Source organism: Chelonia mydas, chromosome 3, assembly GCF_015237465.2.
Source record: "Chelonia mydas isolate rCheMyd1 chromosome 3, rCheMyd1.pri.v2, whole genome shotgun sequence".
NCBI classification, from domain to species: domain Eukaryota; kingdom Metazoa; phylum Chordata; order Testudines; family Cheloniidae; genus Chelonia; species Chelonia mydas.
Window position 1 is genome coordinate 124272358 of NC_057851.1, and position 21785 is coordinate 124294142.

General features: G+C 42.0%; 1 long non-coding RNA gene across 2 annotated transcripts in view; it reads right to left on the reverse strand.

Annotated features, from left to right (window-relative positions):
* The window catches only part of LOC122465110, a 57305-nt gene that overhangs the window by 17338 nt on the left and 18182 nt on the right, over positions 1 to 21785 (reverse strand). For both annotated transcript variants that reach the window (XR_006289679.1, XR_006289678.1), the window contains exon 2: positions 19460 to 19557. This is a non-coding gene — a long non-coding RNA (uncharacterized LOC122465110). The remainder of the gene's footprint in view (positions 1 to 19459; positions 19558 to 21785) is intronic.

Below are 21785 nucleotides of genomic sequence, written 5' to 3' on the forward strand. Positions count from 1 at the left end.
AACAGGATTCTCAGAATGCAGCTTATTGTTTTCCGAAAAAACAGAGTTAGGAACAAAAGTAACATTTGGAGACTGTGTAACCACTGGCTCACCACCTTTCTACAGCAAAAAGCAAATAATCTCAAATTACCCCACACAAATAAATATATCAATCAGTTAGAGAATTTTGCGGACACTCAAAGCATGCACAGTACAAGCCACTACAAATCAAACTTCCACCACTAAAAGAAAACATTCCTCCAATCTGAGTCCCTGGGGGAAAACTTTCCTTTCATACACTGGGTGTTTGGAATGGTAATGTTTCAATCTAGTATAGCATGCAATTACCTTAGGAAAAAATCTAGTGTAATTTAGCAGTCTTTGACATTGCTGACCACAGTATCCATCTTGTCATTAGGGTACTTCAGGTTTTGAAACAAAAAACGAACTACTGGGAACATTTGGGGCCAAAGTCTCTGCTAGTATAAATTGACATAACTACCAATTTCAGTGGAGTTTTACTCACTTTCATGAGCAGAGAATTTGGCTCTATAAATTGTTTTATTTTAAGATTAACTCAATTACACCCTCAGTCATGCTTTTGTAAATCCAGAGTTGCTCCATTGAAATTGATGGAGTTGCTCTGGATTTACATCAATGCAGAGGAGAGTAGAATTAGGCTCTCTGTTTCAGAGTAGCTCGGGACTTGGGGATTTGTGTGCATGCATCCATATCTGAGCTGGGAGCCTGTAACAATCTTGCCAGAATTTGAAGTCTCAAAATACCACAAGAAAGGCAGTTTTTAGAATACTTCCAACCCAGACAACAAATATGCCCTCAGAATCCCACAGGGAAGTTTAGTTTTTATAAGATTTACAGTTTGATTTCTAGAACAAAAAGATATGGATAAGATTCAGATGAGCAAATACATTTATGAATGCTTATGTGAACCAAACTTCTATATCTCTGGGGATTCACTCATGACAAAAATGATCAAGATAAAAAGTAGAGAAACAGGCATGTGACGCACATTTCACACAGGAATGTAGAGATAATTTAGACTAGAATAGGGCAAAGTTTTTTTGATCAAAGCTTTTTTCAGAGGGGGGAAAATATGTTTATTGACACAAACATTTTGCAAATTCATGTCAGATTTGCCAAATTGTTTTTTTGGGGGGGCCCCCGAAGGAAATTAAAAAAAAAAAAAGCCACCCCTCAAACATTTTTTGCCATTTTCAAAAGGTTTCAAATTGAAAGAAGTTTAAAAAAAACCGAAACATTTAAAAATGGTCAAAATTTTATTCATTTTTAATCCAACCAGAAACAAATTTGACTTTTTGAAATTCCTGTCAAAAAATCCATTTTCACCCCTTTCTAATTTAGAAGCATAGCTTCTTCTCTTCTAGTCACCAGCACATTTGAGTATCTCCAGAAATATAGTTCATTTCAATGTGTTTATTTTAATTTGTTGCTTTTACAGCTTAGGAGAAGAGAGGTTGTTGGGGCTGTAATGTTAACCCTGAGCTCTTGGAATGTATAAACCAACATTTCAGCAGAAGGATTTCTTTGAGGGGGAGAATGCTGGATTTGTTAGGTGCAGACAGATGTAGAGGGCACCTGCAGAGTGTTAAAACTCCAGTGCTGGTAACTGTAAAAGACAAAATATGCAAAACATGACACAAATGAGTCTTGCAGCAGCTCATGAGATTCATAGATATTAAGGTTAGAAGGGACCATTATGATCATCTAGTCCGACCTCCTGCACAACGCAGGCCACAGAATCTCACCCACCCACTCCTGCAATAAAGCTCTCACCTACGTCTGAGCTATTGAAGTCCTCAGATCATGGTTTAAAGACTTCAAGGTGCAGAGAATCCTCCAGCAAGTGACCCATGCTATAGAGGAAGGCAAAAAAAAATCCAAGGCCTCTTCCAATCTGCCCTGGAGGAAAATTCCTTCCCGACCCCAAATATGGCGATCAGCTGAACCCTGAGCATATGGGCAAGATTCACCACCCAGATACCCAGGAAAGAATTCTCTGTAGTAACTCAGATCCCACCCCATCTAACATCCCATCACAGGCTATTGGGCCTATTTACCATGAATATTTAAAGATCAAATTAATTGCCAAAATCAATCATACCATCTCCTCCATAAACTTATCGGGTTTAATCTTGAAGCCAGATGGGTCACAGCTTTCCTAGCAGTGGGCAAATCTGCGGTTTTAGACCCTGGTCTGAACATGCTTTAAGTACAATTAGTGTAAATGGTGGTAAAAACACTGTTTATCCTTGTCTACTCCTACACTATACCCATGCTTGATTCTGTTCCATTTCCTGTAGACCATGCTGAGTAATGATTTAACTTGGTAGTGTAAACATGACCTATGATTTTTCTAGTAGTAACATTACTCAGGTTAAAGTGGTTCAGAATAAGCCATTTTTACAGCCAGTGTGGACATATACTAGCTGAAATAGCTCAATCCATCCTCCCACTATGATCCCGCAGTGCGCCAGTGGCCTTGTGAAGTCTCCCAGAATGCAGTGCTTCTGGGAACTGAGAGATATTGCCTAGAAGGCGTTGCAATTGAAATGACTTTGGACAACAGTAGGTTGGTTGTGGAGCAAGCCCGTAATGATTCAGCATGGCTAATAGAAACATTTGCAGTTGAACTGGTTGTATTAAACTGGCTTAGGCACAAACAGTTCAACTCTCTAGGGCATACAAGGCTTCAGTCAGAATGTAATAGTTTTTGAATGGATACAAGGCCTTGGGCAAGGCTAGATTAAGACAGAAGCACTATAGGCTTGTGCCTGAGGATTGTCTACTGGAGTTTGAATCTCAGCTTTCATTTAAAATAAATGTTTCTAACCTTCATGGTTTAGCTGAAAAGCTTGAATATATGATCCAACCATAACTAATGGAGTGATATTGATTGAGTCTACAGTCAGCCCGAAACAGCTCTGAGAGGTGTGAACTGTCCCATTCGTCTCAAAGGGTTGTTAGTTCTGAAATCTTCTGCTTGGGGGGAGGTGAGGGGTAGACACCACTTCTGAAGAGCATGGGGTTGTGTCTGCAGGGGCTCCTATACTCAGATTTTTTCCTTTATTGGGTGGGAACTGGGTATTCTTCTCCAGGACAGACTTCAACTCACCTGATGACTGGGAGCTGTGGTCCAAAAGCAGCTGATGGTGGTGGTTCCCTATGAACTGAGCAGAAATGTCCTCAGTGTTTGAGGCTACAGCTCTAACTGAAGAGTACGTACATTTAAGTGCTAGCCTTTTTCCAAACACTCATGAAAGGGAGTTTCTGCTCCTAGGAGCTAGCAACTGAAGGAAGAGATAGACTCCATACTTAGTGAGTTCGCTTTTACAAAATAAAGGTGATTAAAAAGTGCCATCATTTAAAAACTTTATAATAGTTCTTTGACAAAATGTAGCATACAGAGAATACATAGGTTTGTGGTATAAAGACTTTATTGCCACTTATTTGGTGCGATCTGCATCTCTCACTTGTAGCTTCAATACTTGGGAGTAATGTAGAGGAGTGCTAATAAAAACCTTTATACTGTACTATCACATCATTCTCTCTCTATATGGTTTGTACGTACCTCCACAAACTATGAATGCTTAAATACAGTTACCAGGCTGAGGTGGTTGTGCAGGAGGAAAAATCGAAAACACTCTTGTATTATAGACTCTTCACAAAAGGACACTGCAGCTTTAAGTGAAATTAAACAGAGCACAGGGGCTATTTTGAGATCAATTAAAATATTAGAGAGATGAGTACAAACTGAATCGTCCACACCCTGGCAATGGTAATGTGATGAGGCATATAAATCCCATACTGGGACAAAAAGGGGTTATGGAGCAGTTCTGGGCCCAAGTGGCCCCACACCTGCAGAATCTGCTACACATGGAGGAGGAATTTAAAAGAGCCAGACAGCTCAGAGAGAAAGCAGATGGGGTAGGTCCATGCCCCTATCCTAATTGCTCCTGAGCAAGAGCAAAGCCAGTGTCCTTGCTGCAGGAAAGGGGGATCCACAACCAGCAGCTACCCAGACCTCCAAGGAGGAACTAGCTTGTCCTTGAGGATTAAAGCACCCTTCACTCTATCTTTTCTTGGATTGTTTGAGAGAGAGAGAGAGAGAGACTGACCATGCCCTGGATTGGGAAAGTAAATGGGAAGTAGTGGCCCAGGGAGGTAGCCTCAGAGAGCCCCTGGGTGCTTGATGATATTGCTGCCATTCACATGATCCCGAGTTGGAGCCCAGGAGCACGGGAGGGCCTGGGCTCTCCCACCATCCAGCTGCAAGGGTGGCATAGCCTGTCCCCTTGAGATATAGGGCATAAAGACATGGCAAGCCCAGAAACTCCCTTTTAGGAGATATTGGACTAAAGGGATGAACTTCAATGATTACCTGACCAGAGGGCTGAGATACTATCCACTGGAAGAGAAAAGACAGAGCACTACCATGCTGGAGTGATAGCTGGCAGGGACCACTAGAGACAAGGGAAGAGTGGGGACCCAGGGACCTAAGCAGTAGGTGTAACAATGCAGCCTTTGGCAGGACACAACTGAGTATCAATTTAGGACAAATTGCTTAGAGCAGGGCAGTTACAACCCAAGGCTGAGTTTCCTTTACTATTAAGGCACACCAAACCAGCCAAACAGAGAGGACTTTGATCTCACGCCACTTGCTAACCAGAAGTCATACAAGCAATTCCCTCAGACTCTCAAGTTTTCCAGTATCATCACCAGTGCTGCTCCTTATGGGGATGAATTGTTATGAAAACCAATGCCCCAGTAAAAGAAAAAAAAAGTTCTCCTGATCCCAAAGGGCCAAGCCCCAGATCCAGATCAATATACAAGTTAGATCTTACCCACAAATCATGCTGTTGCCATTCTTTTAGAATCTAAAATCTAAAAGTTTATTCCTAAAAAAAAAATAGATGAGTTAAAATTGGTTAAATGGAATTAATTATGTACAGTAATGCCAAAAGTTCTTGAATCAAATTTGTAGCAGTGATGGAATAAACTGCTGGCTTAAGTTAAGTCTCTGGAGTACATCCACAGCTTAGATGGGTCATTCAGTCCATTGTTCAAAGCTTCAGTTTTCAGCAAAGTTTCTCCAGAGGTAAGAAGTAGGATTGAAGACAAAATGAAGGGGTTTCCAGGGCCTTTTATATCCTCTGCCATGTGGAAGGACACCCCTTTGTTCTTACTGTGGAAAATCACAGCAGCAAGATGGAGCTTGGAGTCACATGGGCAAGTCACATGTCTGTGCAGGACTCAGTTCTTTACAGGGAGAGCAGCCATTGCTCACATGCTACCTTGAACGTTCCCAGGAAGGCTTCTCATGTGGATTGGAGTCTCCCAAGGTCCATCATCAGTTTTGTGATTAAATGCCCAGTCTGAAGAGACCCTTCTCAATAAGCTGGCCAAATGCTTCAGTGGTGTTACTTAGAATCAAACACATTGAGATACAAGTACATAGCCAATATTCATAACTTCAAATACAAAAAATGATACACAGATACAGACAGCATAATCATAACCAGCAAATCATAACCTTTTATGGACACCTTAAGTGACCTCCTTTGTACAAGATTTGGTGCCACAATATGAGCTTGGTTGCAACAATGATCTATACAGTGTGACAAAGCTCTGTCCTTGCATCCGTGGGTCCTGCGTTTCCTGGCGGATTTCACTAGCCCCAGGGGCTCACTGTGACCCTCCACGTAACCCTTCTCTCTCTAGAGACAAGGGTCACAGTCTACTGAGCCATTTGCATCATAAGCCAGCAAGGGAGGTGAGAAGAAGCTATCCTCCCTTTAACAGTCTCTGTTGTCTCCCAGTCTCAGTGATTAATCAGGGGGCAAAGGGAGGTGGGGGGGAGCCCAGGCCCACCCTCTACTCTGGGCTCCAGCCCAGGGACCCTAATAGTATCAGCTATGGTAGCAGACCTTTTAGAAACAGGACATATACAATTCCCCGGGCTACTTCCCCCACAGCAGCCCTCACTTCCTCAAGCTCCACTTCACCCTTACCTCAGGGCCTCCTTCTTTGTGCCTGATATGGTGTGTACTGCTCAGCCTCTCCAACAGCGCAACTTCCTCCCACGGCTCCTGACATGTGCACCCACCTGACTAACTGGGAGGCTTTTAACTAGTTTCAGCCAGCCCATGATTGGCTTCAGGTGTCCCAATCAACCTAGCATTCTCCCTGCCTTCTGGAAAGTTCTTAATTGGCCCCAGGTGTCTTAATTGACCAGGAGCAGCTGCCATTTCACTTATCGTGGTACCAGGGATTTGTTTAGCCTGGGAGCTAATATATCTATCTCCCACTACTTTTCTATAGCCATCTGGCCTTGCCCCGTCACAGCTGTTATAGTTCATGTCAATAATGTCACAGGTGGTCATTTCTCTGGTAAGCACAACCCTGTAATATGTCTCATCCAGTTTTTGTGAAACTGCATGACAAGAATCTTCTCAGTTGTAAGCACCTTGGGGCGGATACTGCCCTTTTCTATAGGTTTGTGTGGTAGCTGCCTTCTTGGCCAGATATAAACATGCACAAGTCTCTTCAGCTTGAGCTGGAGAGTAAGGCACTGCAACTGGCGGCTTTAACAAATTTTCTGTCTCTGTGGATCAGGCCCAGAGGGGGAGGTGTAATGCACTGACTTCCTTTGGACAGAGGAAATGTCCCAAAGACCACAGCCACTTCAAATCCCAAAGGGAACCGCCCCCCACCCCTTATATGGCAGTAACTATCTTCACCAACACCTGGGCTTGAGCCTAGGATATTCAGAGCTGAAAGCAGGAGCCTCTACAGGTTGATCTAAAGCACCATGCTCTGTAGTTGTACCTGCAGCTAACTTGTTTCTTCTGTGGATTGGCATAGAGGGGGGCATATTACACCCAGTGAGTTTTATTTGTATAGCACCAAGCACAATGGGACTGTAACTTGGTTGACCTTTAGGTACTACCACAAAATAAATGTTAAATAGAATGACTGATGCAGAAAGCCATGTGGATTTTAATCAATCACCACAAAACTATTTAATTAACACAAGACAATGAGAAATTGAAACATGATGCATTTTTTTGCTGTTATATGTGTAATTACAAATCTCAATATTGGATTGTTTTTTAGATTAAAAATAGACAATTCCCCATGTTAGCAAACCGTAAAATATGTACTTATGTATGGTGCCCAACAAAGTTATAATTGCTTCTCTAAATTTTATTTTCCCTAATACACTATTAAAAAAAACTGTAGTCACAGCTCTTCAGTTACACAATGCCTGCTGTGAGGCATGCTGAATGAGAAAAAGCAACAGATGACATATGTAGGCTATTAGAATGTCACCATTATGTAAGGAGTTGTATGGAATCATGCATAAGGAGGGAAAGAGAGCTTGCAAGAGGGTAGTATATCACAATAGGTCTCTCAGATAACTCTTTGTTCCAGTGACTAGACATGTATAGTACTACTTCACAACATCATATTTCATGAATTACCCAGTGAAAGGGCTGAGAGAAAATCCTCCCCATCACCCTGCACCAAGTAGCCTGAGTAGTAAGACTTGACACGGGAGGTCCCATGTAGCGGAGCAAAGGTGAAGTCCTCTGTCCTGTCCCACCCAGGTTGCAGGATAGCAGCAGAGCCGTTTTATTTAAGTGCAGACAATGTGTGTGGAACTGTATAAGACAATCTCTGTATTAAAGAGGAAGGTACTAAATTGATTTAAAGGTTTTTTTCCTCTTTTCCCCTTCATAAAATGTTGAAGTGTGGAGATGATGATAGTTTATATCTCACAGAAGAAACAAATCTTTAGTAGGGATTTGAAATACAGGATGGTTGGGGGTCTGGCTCATTGGGACTGGGAGGTTGGTCCATTGTCAGGAGACAACGTGAAGACCACAGTAGGAGAATGAAATAAGGAAGTCAGTGAAGGGGTGATGAGGGACATAAACAAGAGCCATGATGGCGGCCAGAGTGGCATCGTAGGGGGCTTTAGAATGCTAAGATGGGAAGATTGAACTGTATATGGCCCTGTACCTGCTATTGCAACTGCAGGGCTTTGTAGTGTCTGTAGAATGTGTGCTTTGTGTACAACAACAGATGTCTGATAAGTTGAAGGAGGCAGCAAAGATGACTGATCATTGGGAGCCTGGCAAACCTATGTGAAGGGAATCTCTAGATACTCTGTTAAGATATGGCCCTCTGACTCTGTATAACATACCCTGTGTGTCTGCAGACTGAAGTAGTCATCCATCCATCCATCCATCCATCTTCCTCCCTCCCTCTCACACATGGGTGAGAAGCTATGTGAGATATATACACACACAGGAAGTAGTACTGTCCGGAGCACTAGCACTAGGCAGATCAGGTTCAAGTCCCAGCTCTGCCACAGACTGTGTGACAGTGCACAAGTCACTTAATCTCTCTGTAAAATAAGACCACCACCACCTCCTATCTACCTCACAGGTGCGATGTAAAAGATAAATACGTTAAAGAGCAAGAGGCTCCCAGATGCTATGGTAAATGGGGTGGGAGGAAGGCCATATATGTACCAAAGCAGAAAGCAATATTTTTTTGCTATTCATGTATATTAACAGTTACAAATATAGGGCCAGATCAGTCAAAATGTCCACTATCTTCATTGGGAGTTTTACCTCAATGAAGATGAAGAACTTCAGGAGTTGACAGACCATTTAAAGCAAAATTAGCTAGTTTCCTCTTTTACTGAGCTGCCAAAACTGGAGTTCCAGGTTCTGTTATTTCTGTGCAGCAGACAATGACATAACTCATGAAGTGGTAGAATGTTGTTTGCAGCTTCATATGCTGCCATAGATGCTGGCCATATGTCAAAGGAGAAACTCAGAATCCTGAACTTAGGTCTTGGTAGAGAGCAAGAGTTTTCAGTTCTCTTTTAACAAATTAACCAACCTATTGATGGTTCCATCTAGAGTTTGGGGAGGTTTATGGCTTGGCAAAAGGATGCAACTTGGAGAGAGGAGCTTAGGCCAAAAAGTGACACCTGGTTAGCACCTGAAGGAATGATTGCAGGATATGTCCTGTTGCCCACATGTTAGATAAAATATAAATGGATTCAGTAGAAAGAACAGGATCTGGGCTTTTTCATTTGCTAGCGCTGAAGAGAAATGGGATATGAATCCGGGGCATAGATGGACATTCCAGAACTTCTAAACATTGGGGGGGGGGGGGGGGGGGGGGGGGGGGGGGGGGGAGGAGAAGAGGCAGGGGGAGAAATCACATACCCTGCTGCCTAACTGTCTTAATACCACTTTGGGTAGTTTGTGATTTCTCATGATTCCTTATTTCTGTACAACACATGGTAAATGAACCAACGTAGAAATATCAATCATAAAAGTCTAATATAATCAAAGCCATTTTCTTATTGTAAGATAAGCTAAAAATATAAAAGACAGTCTTGAGTATTTACAAAAAGGAAATCATATATGCTGAAATTTGATTTGACTCAGTATTTCATTTCAGCCTCTGATTTGCTTTATATGAATATGAGCTTGTTACCGTATCAAAGAAAGGTTTTATTGTTGTAATATCTGGAAGTAATTCTTATCTCTGGTGCATTCAGTCTCTACATCAGTGCCAGTACAGCAACACATTGATCCTTCTAGCACTGAAAATTTCTCCTTATTAGATTTGTTACAGTTGTGAAAACAGGAAGACAGACAACCAAAAGGGAGAGAAAAAAAATGATTTTTAAAGCACATATTACTTGTGTAAACTTGAATAAGTATATCGTATGATTCTGTACAATTTAAACTAAGCTACAAAGGAATTTAAAATCCAGATGTGGCCACAGAAACCACTGTTTCACAGAGAAAAACCACCCTGCAGGGCAGAAGTGAGCCTGTGATCCACTTTGAAGTCTTATTTCTCAAGTAGGTACTTGATTCCAGATTTGAACCAGAAAAAGGACAGTACTGTTAATGGTGATGCTACAGTGTTCCTTGGAATTATAATTGGCATATGGTATTGTGGTTACTTATGGAATAATCTCTACCGCTTTGCAGTGTATAAAGTAAATAAATCAGTTCTGTGAATGATTAATAGCTAAAGTGAAGCAGAGGCATTTAATCAATTTCAAAGGCTATTTGTTAGGACTAGGCAATAGGGATTATTTCTATTGTACAGCAAGCTACACTGGATGAAATTCACCCCTGTGCAAAGGGCAGTACAAGATCTGTGCACCACTTGAGTCCTATTTAAACCCTTAATATGGGGTGTCAGTGGGACTTGAGAGGTGTATAAGCCTTCTGGGAGGCAGGGGTGCATATTTCATCCAATATGGGAAAAAAAATAGGTTTCATGGTGTTCTGTAGGGACACAATGGCTGAAGGGACGGGGTATGATTATTGGACCTTCTCGTCTCCAAGTTACTCGGAATTTGGCCCACATCTGTAGTAACTAAAGTTGGCCATTATTTGATGACATTTCAGTGGCTGATGTGAAATGAGTGGGTGGTCTCAGGGCCATTCCTAGTGGAGGTGTCCACATTGTAGGAAAAAAAGAATTGTAATTCAGACTAATTGGCATTTTTGTTGCCAATAAAGAAAAATAACCAATACAGAAAAAGAATGTAGACTGATCTTCCCTCTCACTTCTAGAACTACTTTCTCTGGGGGTCTGATCCAAACCCCAATGAAACCAATGGAAAAACACTTCAAATTCAGTGGGCTTTAAACCAGCCCATTGTAAAGAGTGAGGTACATCAGGACAGCATGTGGATAATTCCAGTGTAGAAACACTGCATTGCTGCAGCTCTAACTATACCAGTTCTGAAAATAAAACTTCTCTAGACATACCATCTTTCCTCTTCCTTGGGTTTTCTAACATCCAGTGTGAAGGGAATAATAAACAGTGACACAGAATAGGGCCCTAACTGTTTCCTGTCAACCAGGAACTTTATAAATACTATATTAAAATCAAAGATTTATTAAAATACTACACAAATGGGAACATTCGCTTCTAAACAGCTGTAAATATCACTTTTAAGTATATTATCCTACTTACAAAACCCCTTTTTTTTCCTCTTAAGAAATACCTAGTAGTAGAAAAAAAAATGAATAGTGGAACAAACATTTTTATATTGCTATGCTGAAAGGTGCTCATAGTTGCCTTCAAATTTGTCTTAGATAAAAAAAAGAATCACAGAATTTATTAAAGCCTATGGCAGGGGCTCTCAACCAGGGGTACGCATATCCTTGGGGGTACCTGGAAGACCTCTATGGAGTACATCAATACATCGAGATTTGCTTAGTTTTATAATAGGCCACACAAAAGCACTAGCAAAGTCAGTACAAACTAAAATTCCATACAGACAATGACTTCTTTATACTGCTCTATATACTATACACTGAAACACAAGTACAATATTTATATTCCAATTGCTTTTTATAATTATATGGTAAAAAATGAGAACAAGCAATTTTTCAATAGTGGGCTGAGACACTTTTGTATTTTTATGTCCAATTTGTGAGCAAGTAGTTCAAGTGAGGTGAAATTTGCGGGGTGGGGGTAGGGTATGCAAGACCAATCTGATTCCTGAAAGGGGTACAGTAGTCTGGAAAGGATGAGAACCATTGGCCTATGGGTGTGCCAAGCACTTTTCCTTTCAGGCTCAAGAGAAGAACCAATCAAGCACTTTTATTGTAAAATAATCTGGGGATTACTACTGGAGGCACTAGACCATGGTGTGGCGTAAATGGTTTCCCTGGTAGCAAATGCATGGGTTACGATAATCAGAAACAGGGCAAGTATTTGTGAGCGTGATCCTGAGAAACAGCGCGGAGTTTCTTGGGCACAGAACTCACTGGAGTGGCAGACATGGGCATCTGTGAGCAAGGAAAGTGATTGTTGTGTGTGTTCCCCCCCGCCCACACACACAGTGTTCAGGGAATCAGACGTTTGTGTATTTTTTAAAACAAAATCGGCAATATTACATCATGAATATACTGATTCAGAATTGATTTCTTATCCTAACAAAACAATCCTGCAAATGCCCTGAACTTCAGTTAACTGCTTGAGCCAAAGGGGCAACAATGTCTAACATCGTAAAAATGCACTTCACAGGAAAAACAAGCGGAACATGGAGACTTGTAGTTAACGTCCCTAAAAAAGTACTTTTCTTCCATTGAAGCAGCTCAAATGAGTTAGCCTCTAATGTCTACTTAGTCCCAGTTCAACACTTTTTGAATATGTGAAGCACTGAAACATGGTATCTAGGAAGGCTGTGAAATCCCCATCATGGGAGGTTTTTAAGAACAGGTTAGACAAATACTTGTCAGGGGTGATCTAGGTATACGTACTATATATACACACTTTGAGACAGGACCAAGTAACTTTAATACTTCAGTTTTAACTATAATATAATGTGCATGCTGTCAGTTATTACAAACATCTTGAAGTTAATCCGAAAAATCTTCAGTGTGCACTTATAACTTCATTGTTAAAACTTCGTAAATATGGTTTACATTTGGGGGGGGGGAGGGAGACGTGGGGGGTGGAGAAGTAAAGAACACACTGCATCTGATCTTTCAGTCATTATCAGATGAATCCATGCACTACAGACATATACACGATTGATACACCATTTTCACGGAGCACTAGGAAAGCTCTGACAAGAACCCCAGTCAGAGTCCCAAATCACAGGTCTCCACACTTGAGCTATAGAGAATCTTGAGCAAGATCCTGCAATCTTTGCTCAGGCAAACCAACCATTGATGAGCAGCAGCATCAGTCCCAACATCTGTTTCTAATGAATTTAAACCATTAAGTTCATTTAGTGAAACCACAACCATATAGAACAGTAGAAAAGGCTAAATATATCTAGGTTGTTTTTTGCCTATCAAACACACACTTTCTGGTTGTTATGCTCAGATATTAATAATGGACACTTTTTTTAAAACCCCAATACCATTTTTTTTTTATTTTGTCATGGTTTTTCAAGCAAATCTTTAACAAAACAGTGCCCTCTGGTGTTCTTTGTATGTCATTCTCTCTTTGACAAAAGTCAGATTTTCATACAGTAAATAAGTCCATCTCAACTCTGTAATTAACTCAGTGTTTAAAAGGAACATTAAAGCTATAGAAAGTACAAAGCAATCAATTTTCAGAATATATCACTCCTTTCTACAAGTTTGACAATCACCAGTCTTTCCATAAGAACAAGGAGTCTGGTGGCACCTTAAAGACTAAACAGATTTATTTGGGTATAAGCTTTCGTGGGTAAAAATCCCACTTCTTCAGATGCATCTAACAGATACAGACTAAACACGGCTACCCCTCTGCGTCTTTCCATACTAATTTTGCATTCTTCCAGGAGGCATGCATTAGAAATAAAGGGCGAGAGCAATAGAGTGGAAATTAACATGACCAGTTTACTTCTTTAGGACCAAACAGCACTGAAGGGGAACAGACACACTGCCCATTTGTTGCAGAGGCTGCAACAAGAGTCCCTGTAGCTAGGACCATATTCCTGAAGGCAGGCAGGGTGGATGCTCGGTGATATGCACTGTACTGCTCCTCTGAACTGGAGGAGCATGTATTCCTCACTAAAGCTTTTGCTTTGACCACAGCATACACACTAACTGGCTGTGGGGCTACACTGGACCCCTAACCACAGGCTATACTCTTGGGGATATGGTTCAGACGGCATCACCTTTGCCAGCTGCATCTCTAAGTGGTAATGAAAAGTCCTGCCTTGCAGCTGACAATGGGAAGGGATGGGGAGAACAACTACACCCTTTTCCATCACCACCCCCACTTTTGCAACACAAGCAAAGTGCAAGATTTGGACTTTAGTGGTGCACTGCACCTCTTAATATATCACGCTAGCAGTTGGACTAGTTCTCGTTGCTTAGCTATTATAAGAACAAGGAATTGTTTATGTACATCTGACAAGTATTGGATATTGCTTGCTTATAATCTCTCCCCCCCTACCCCCAACAATAAAAGTGAAGGATTTAAAAAAAAAAAATGTAAAAACCTCTTAGAGCCGAAGATTTTAAAGGTCAATAAACGCAAATGTTGAGTGCTGCACTAGCTGTTCAGTTGAATTTTCTCTGTGCTATAGAACCCCCTTAACTGGTTTGTGCAGGTGGGAAGTCCAGAGCCAGGAGTAAATGAAGCAGTCCTGGTCCCATGGGAGCCATATTCCTTGGTAGCATGAGTTGGAACAGTGGTGGTGGAACTGCTGTGCATGTCCGTAGTTTCAGTGTGAACAGCTTTAGTCAGAGAGAACATGGCCTTATGTTAGTGTTGTACTCTTTATATACATGTGCACTGAATTATGTCTGGTTAAATTCACTTGGATCTGTCTCCATTGACTTCAATAGACTTTGGATCATTGCTCTCAAGGCTCTGTGCAAAGCCTTCTGCATCACTTGTGTGTGGGGGACATGGGGGAAAGGAAATAAGAGAGTCATAGTGGCCTTACAGGGGGCTTGTTGAACCCTATGGGCACTGTGGAGGAGGGCTGCTTGCCAACTCACAACAGGCCAGAATGAAAGCAGGAGGAAGAGTCTAAGTACGTACAATGGCTGGAAAATTGACCCAGGGAGTATCAGGTGCCTACATGACCACATCCCTGAAAAATCAGGAATTCTGGTTTTCAGGGCATGAACCAGTGTTCCTGGGAGCTTTACACAAAAATTGTGTTTTGTTGTTTTTGTAATGCCTGCAAACGGGGCTCCTTAGGAAGCTAGGACAGTAGACAGTGAAACTGGCAGCAGGCTCTGCTGTATGTGACCCTCAGCAACCTGTGTTCTCCCATCCAAATAGGGTGAGAACGTGCATCAGAAAATAATCTCAGTCTGCTTTCCAAAAAATAATTCTCTTCCTGTGTTTTGTGAACTTGCTTCATAGCTGCTCCTGGCCCATCTGTACTGCTAAGAAAGGCAAAAATCATTTTAGTAAAGCAGATAGAAACTGAAAGGCCTCAAAAATGGGAGATTCTAGATATTTTTCTTCTCCCTTCAACCTGCCCAAACAGTCTCATATTCATCTTTGATTCCTGTCATTTCCAGTACACTCCCCCTCTCCTCAAGCCCTTGAAAGGGAGCAAATTCAGAACTGTGAAATGGAGAGAATAGTACTTCCTTACCCCAATGGGATAGCGAGGCTAAAACCATCAGCTCCTTACATCTTTATGTATTTACAGTAATGGGGGCCATATACATACCACAGATGGTGGTGACAGGAGGTCTGCTTTACAACCCCTTGGGGACTGGATTCCCCCCCCCCACCCCGCCGAGTCCCTTTGTGGCAACACCACTCAGGCTAAAAACCCATATGTCAGATGATTAAAAACAGGAAGATCTTTAGCACCAGAGAACCTGAGATGGGCTGCTGCTGCACTATTCTGTCAGTCAGCTGGGTCATAGCTGAAACTACTAGTTATTTCTTAAACTGTGCGTTTTGCTCTCTGCATGTGTGGTCTCAGTTATTTGAGCTACTGAGAAACCAACTGAAATCCCAGTACCACAACAGGTATTTCAACACCCAGGCCTTCTCAGGAGGTACGGGTTGCCCCAATGTGGGGATGTAGCGGAACGTAGGGGACAGCTGTAGTTTGACATAGTCCCCACATACAAATGACCTGTTCATACTTGCTTCTGTTTCCCCAGTTTTAAGAATTGTTATAGGTTAGTAGCTCACTCATCTATGAATATGTTGTCCAATAGTGCATAATGGGAGAGGAATCCAACACAACTTAGAAAACAAAAGAGGTCACCATTTCAAACAACCACCACCATTTTAACTATTTACTGCTCCTTTACTATCCAGGTCTAGGTATTGTCTGTGTGTACAGACTTTAGCAGCCATTTTGTTTTCAGAATAGCTTCTGTACACAAGTATATGCACCATGCTCTGTCCTGAATCCCTCACTTCTGTTCTTTTCCTTCATCTGGAAAGAGTCATTTTAGACCGTGCCTTTTGTGCATATAAACAGGCAAGCCTTTCTTCATTTTTACTGAGATACCCAGTTACTGTACATGCTTATATTTGTGCAGGAGCCTGCCAGCTGAACAGCACATTTGTTCCAATGTAGCCAACAGCATCTTTGTTTTCAAGATGGTGGAATTAACCTATGCTCTTCTTTCAGGAGACAGCTTGCCATTTTTTCAGTAACAAAGAGCACACTGATCCTGCTGAGAAAGTTCTCTGCCAGCAATTCTACCGTGCTGTTTTTAATACATGATGAATCGTATTATATTTATGGCATTTTCTTATGTCGCATTACACTACAACATTTACTCAGCTACCATAGCCAGAAATGAAGTAACAAAGATGCTGTTGATTGGAATGTCCAGATTGATCATTTGCAGAGGAAAATATCATTTACTGTAAATAGCAAAACACATCTATGGTTACTGTTATTTATGGATTACTCTGTAATTGACCCAAAATGCAACTCTTGTATTTCCAGCAAGAGTCAGCCAGGACACAGGCACGGTCGCACTGTTCAGGTGTTTATTGGCACCTCATAAATTAGTGGTTAAGACATGGTTGCCCCCACTGCTAGTGAATCATGCACACAGACATTTTTTGTGGCAGCAGCTCAGTCGCTCCATCCTTCGCACCACATTGGTAAGTCTGGCGATTCACTTTCAAGATTTACCTTTAGGGCCATTCCTAACGAGTAAATGGAGCCAATTCTACTTTTCTCTCCCTTAGATCTACCACCATGTGGTATTACAGTGAATCCACAAATAACCTGAACAAATTCAGATTCAAGAGTTGTTTTCCACAAGCAAATGAAAGGTTATCTGAGTCATTCTGTCAACATTTCCTCTCTCACCTATGAGTATCTATTAAAAAACAAACAAAAAAACCACTTGCTATAAGGCTACAGAAGCCCTAAAAATATTTCTGGCGGTGGGGTCTGTTGTGTCCCAGATTACTAGGAGTCATTAATAGTCTAGGGAACATATTTCTGAAAGCCTGATATGCTTGTGCAAATGCAGGAGCAGCATTCACGTTCTACTTGTCACGCACAACCCCGAGCTGTATGCACGTGTGGTGTTCTGTCTCGGCACACCGGACCCAGTATAAAACCTACATCCCTGCTTGTAACATACACATTGGTCTACCTAGGACCAATTCAGAAGGCTCTGCTACAGATTCAAAGTTGCCAACCCCATGCCCTCCCCCTTTTGCCTCCCACCCAAAACATACATCCCATTCTTAATGTACGCTTCAGTCATCCCACCCAAGTCTCAGTTCCTCGGATCACTCTCACCCCAGTTCCCAGTGGCTTGGCCTCTGCCACCCTGCCAGTGTCTGCCCACTTGTGTGGTTGGCATAAGAGGTCACCATTTCCACTCACTACTGCCCTGTGCGCTGGCTATTAGCTGCCTTTCAACATGTGCACCCCTCCTGCTACATCAACTGTAGGAGTTCAGGGAGCAGCAGGCAACCAGCTGAGCAGGAAAGCAGCTTTGTAAGGAGCCACCAGCTCCTTTCTGACAGCAGCAGGAGCTTCCTTCAGTAAAGACAAGTATTTAGTAGCTTCATCCACTCTAGATAGTTCTCTGCTGTCCGCATCTTGCTGTTTTGTCCTTGTTCACGTCCCTAACAAGCCACTTAAAAATCAGGCTTCAAGAAATCTTTCTGTATCTGTGACAGCACAGATTCCTCTGGGTTTCTAGGTACCACTGAAGCAGCATTTACACCATGTTGGATTCTTAGAGAGCTGTGATGCTCTGGGGGTTCACCCAGACCAGCAAGGGGTTGTGTCTCTGCCTGCCCTGTAAACCTAGGTGCTTCTGTGCTGTGCAGCTTTGGCAAAGAGCCCAGACACCAGAAGCCTGCTTAACAGCACAATGGCCTCACCCTGGCTTCCACCAGCTTGGTTACTCCTTTCAGGGTGACACCTCCAGTCCCAAGTTTCCCTAAAACCATCTCCTCTGCAGTGCTCAGCCCCTTTCACTGGAGTACTCCCAGAGCCTGATCAAGTTCACTGCTCCTTTGAAGAGACAATACACAGTACTAGCCTGTTAGTTTGGCTGAGGATTTTACTTTTCAGCTTGGAACACTGCATTGAGATGGTTGTGAAACATAACAAAACAAAGAACAGATATTAGGATAGAAATGGTTACGAACAAGAGTAAAGACACAGGGGATGTATTCCCCTGGGGTTCCACCTAGAACTGGGGTACCATTGAGCCCCCCTGACCCACCAGCCTGGTCCCTTTACACTGTACTGTTGTGACCAGCCTGCCAAGTCTTCTCCCAGGCTCCAGCCTGTGCTTTTACCGGCATGCATACCAGGTAGGGACTCACCCAGCTGCAGTTACATGCAGACTGCTGTGATCAGCTCTGCATGGGGAGGCTCCAGCTATGGAATTTCCCAGCTACTCAGGCATGTACCACCCGGAGTGTAAACCCAAATTTATGCCATCTTGTGCTGCACAGGGAACTGTACGGTGTAAGCTCATGAAATTCACCCCCCACACACACACACGATGTGGAGAGAGATAAACAACTTTCTGCCCCATGTTATGACTCCCACATGCTGGTTTTAGACAAAGCAAAAATAAGTTTAACTACAGAAGACTGCTATCCCTTATCACTTAAAATCTAACAGATCAAAGCAGATTACCTACCAAACAAATAAATGCAATGTAAGCTTAATATACTCAAGAGATTGGATATGAATAGCAGATCCTCACCCTAAGTGATGGTACAAGCAGGATGCACCTTTTTAAGGGGCCAGCTGCACTTGCTTACAGCTTAAAATCCCCAGGCCAAAAATCCCTTCAGCCTGGGTCCAGCACTTTCCCCAGTTCAGTCTCTGTTCCTTAGGTGTTTCCAACAGTCTCTTTGGGTGGGGAGTGAGTGAAGAACCACAGTGTCACTCCCCTGCCTTAAACAGCCTTTGCATATGGCAGGAACCCCTTGTTTCAAGGCTTGGTTCCCATGCCAGTCAGTGGAAAAACACAGAGATCCCAAGATGGAGTCCAGCACCAGTTGACCTGGTCACATGTCCCTGTAGTTCACAGCAGTCATGAGTCAGCGGCTGTTTGTGGCATCCTCAGGAAGTCCCCCTAGGTGGGAAATAAGCTTCTTCTAAGGCCTAATGGTTCATTAACTTGAATGGGCCCTTCCCAGCCAGCCATCTAGATGGAGAGCCTTTTGCCTAGTGGACGTTCCCCAGGTGTAAACACATTTGTAGTACAGATATAGTCAGTATTGACTAACTTCAGATACAAAAATGGTACATGCATACAAATAGGATAATCATATTCAGTAAATCATAACCTTTCCAATGATGCCTCACATGACTTATCTTGCAGAATACATAATGTTGTCGTCAAGGAGATCATAATATCTGTGAAGAATATGGGTGCAGTGTCACATACGCTTTGAAAGCTAAAACCTAACTTTACAAACTAGAGTCTTTTGTTCACGGTAATTTTCTCACCACAATTGATCTTCCAGCATGGCTGGCTAGTTCTTCGCCAGAATGCAACTCCGAGTTCAGTGCTTTGTGTCTCTCTCTTCAGGATGCCAGATTGAAGCCTGGAAGATATAAGCACAGAGAACCAGTGACCTTGCTTCTGGAGGCAGGAAGATTTCCTGAAGCTGCAGCTTTTGTCCCCCAGTGGGAGTGTTAAGTGTCCATCCGCCACACTGGTTTACATGCAAGATAGACCAAGCCATCAGGCAAATGTCATAGTCTCTTCTTGCTCAGTTTACTTTGGAGACACATTCAAGCAGGTGGAACCACATTCCTTTGTCTAGGACTGGATGACTTAGGCACTCCTGACAAACATGATTTAAGAACATATTTCCAGCACATGTATAATTTTTCATATATCTGTACAAACCCGAGACAGTATTAGTGGCCATCCTGTTACTTTACTTGACACTTTTTAGATACATATACAAACTAGTATCAGATATGACAACGACTTGGGGTACACTGAACTGCTGTGGCCAGCTGAGACTCACTGCTAGACACAGGGAGCCCCTTGTCCACTGGCATTGGGGTGTTTTTAGGGTCACAGGAGCTATTTTGTTTTTCTAAAATCATTGCCAGGAATGTTATGATTGTTTAATAGCTATAAGAACGAGGAGGACTTGTGGCACCTTAGAGACCAACACATTTATTTGAGCATAAGCTTTCATGGGCTAAAGCCCACTTCATCAGATGCATGTAGTGGAAAATACAGTAGGAAGATATTTATATACATATACACACACACTATGAAAAATGGGGGTTGCCATACCAACTCTTAACGAGACCAATCAGCAGGAGGGGAAAAAAAACTTTTGTAGTGATAATCAGGATGGCCCATTTCAAATAGTTGACAAGAAGGCATTTTTTTGCTTTTTCATTTTTGCTTCTTCATTATGTATTTAAAAAAGAAGGTTTTCCTGTTTGATTTTACTAAAAGATCTGTTAGACATCTGAGATGTCTATCATTTGTTCTCACACTTGTGTTAATAAGATAAGGTTTGCTGTACCTCTCATAAATACATCCTTCCTCCAAAATGTTAAGTTTGTCATTGGAGTAAAATAGCTGCTAGTATGTTTTAATCATGCATTTTACATAGTCTGACTAAAACTTTTTCTTCCCAGTTTCCAAGATTTCATTCTCTTGATATGTCTAATCAATTCAATAGTTCTCAAACCAGAGTTTTCCCAAGTTCTACAGGAACTGAATTTCTAATATCAGAACAAGAAAGAAAAATCCCCTCTCCCTCATATATTATAATGCCCCCCCCCCCCCCGCTGACAGACACAGAACTTTCAGGCTTCTTAGATATCATGAACAAACAAAATAATGCATAGATCCATTTCTTTTCCTAATGCAGGCCAACTTTAAAGACTTGAACACAAATAAATGTGGTCTTTATTTCACATTTGATACAGCAAGGACATCTTTATTATTTAGTTTTTTTCCTGCTGATTTCATACCCCAAATTCCCTCACTGTGCAGGAGGATTTCAGCAATCTTTGAAGGAGCTGGAACATGACATCACAAGAGGCTGAGACTGAATTGCAACTCAAAATCCCCATCTTCTTTAACTGGGGGACCAAGGGCCTGATCCAATGACTATTGACTCAGTAGGAGTCTTTCCACTGACATATAAACATTGCATTAGGCACCAGGTTTTAAAGTAAAATTTATAAGAGCTCCTAAGCACCAGATTTTTAAAGGTATTTAGGTGCCTAACTGGATTTCAATAGGAGTTAAGTGTTTAAATACCTTTTATGATTCTGGTGCCAAGTCTCATTTTTAAAAGTGACTCCAAAATGCCCAAGTCACTTAGGAACTTTTGAAAAAGGTTTAGCCTTAGTCTCTTGTAATGTCTCACTCAGTCTGCCAAAGACCTCTAGGACAGAGGAAGTCAGGCCTTAGTAGACCTACTATTTCCAATATTGAAAAGTGAAAGAAGGTGGAAAATTTTATTTGGTTGACTTTGAGAGTTGGGGCTACATTTATAAGGCCACTATCATAAAGCAATATGAAAGGATACAAAACATTATTTTTCTCAGACAACAACAGCTTCGAGGCTGTGCACAATGCTTCCTTTTTAGTTAGCCACTGAATAAAGTAAATTTATTTTCCCCAGAAGTCCCAAGGTTATGCTAAACTCCCAATTCTCCCGTGCCTCACAATTGTATGTAGCCATGTACCTCTGTGAAAAGCACTGGAAAGTGAGTGACAAACACTGCCCAGTGAGAATTGATACAAAATGCTACCACTTTGCACAGGTGTAAATGGCTACACAGTGCAGGC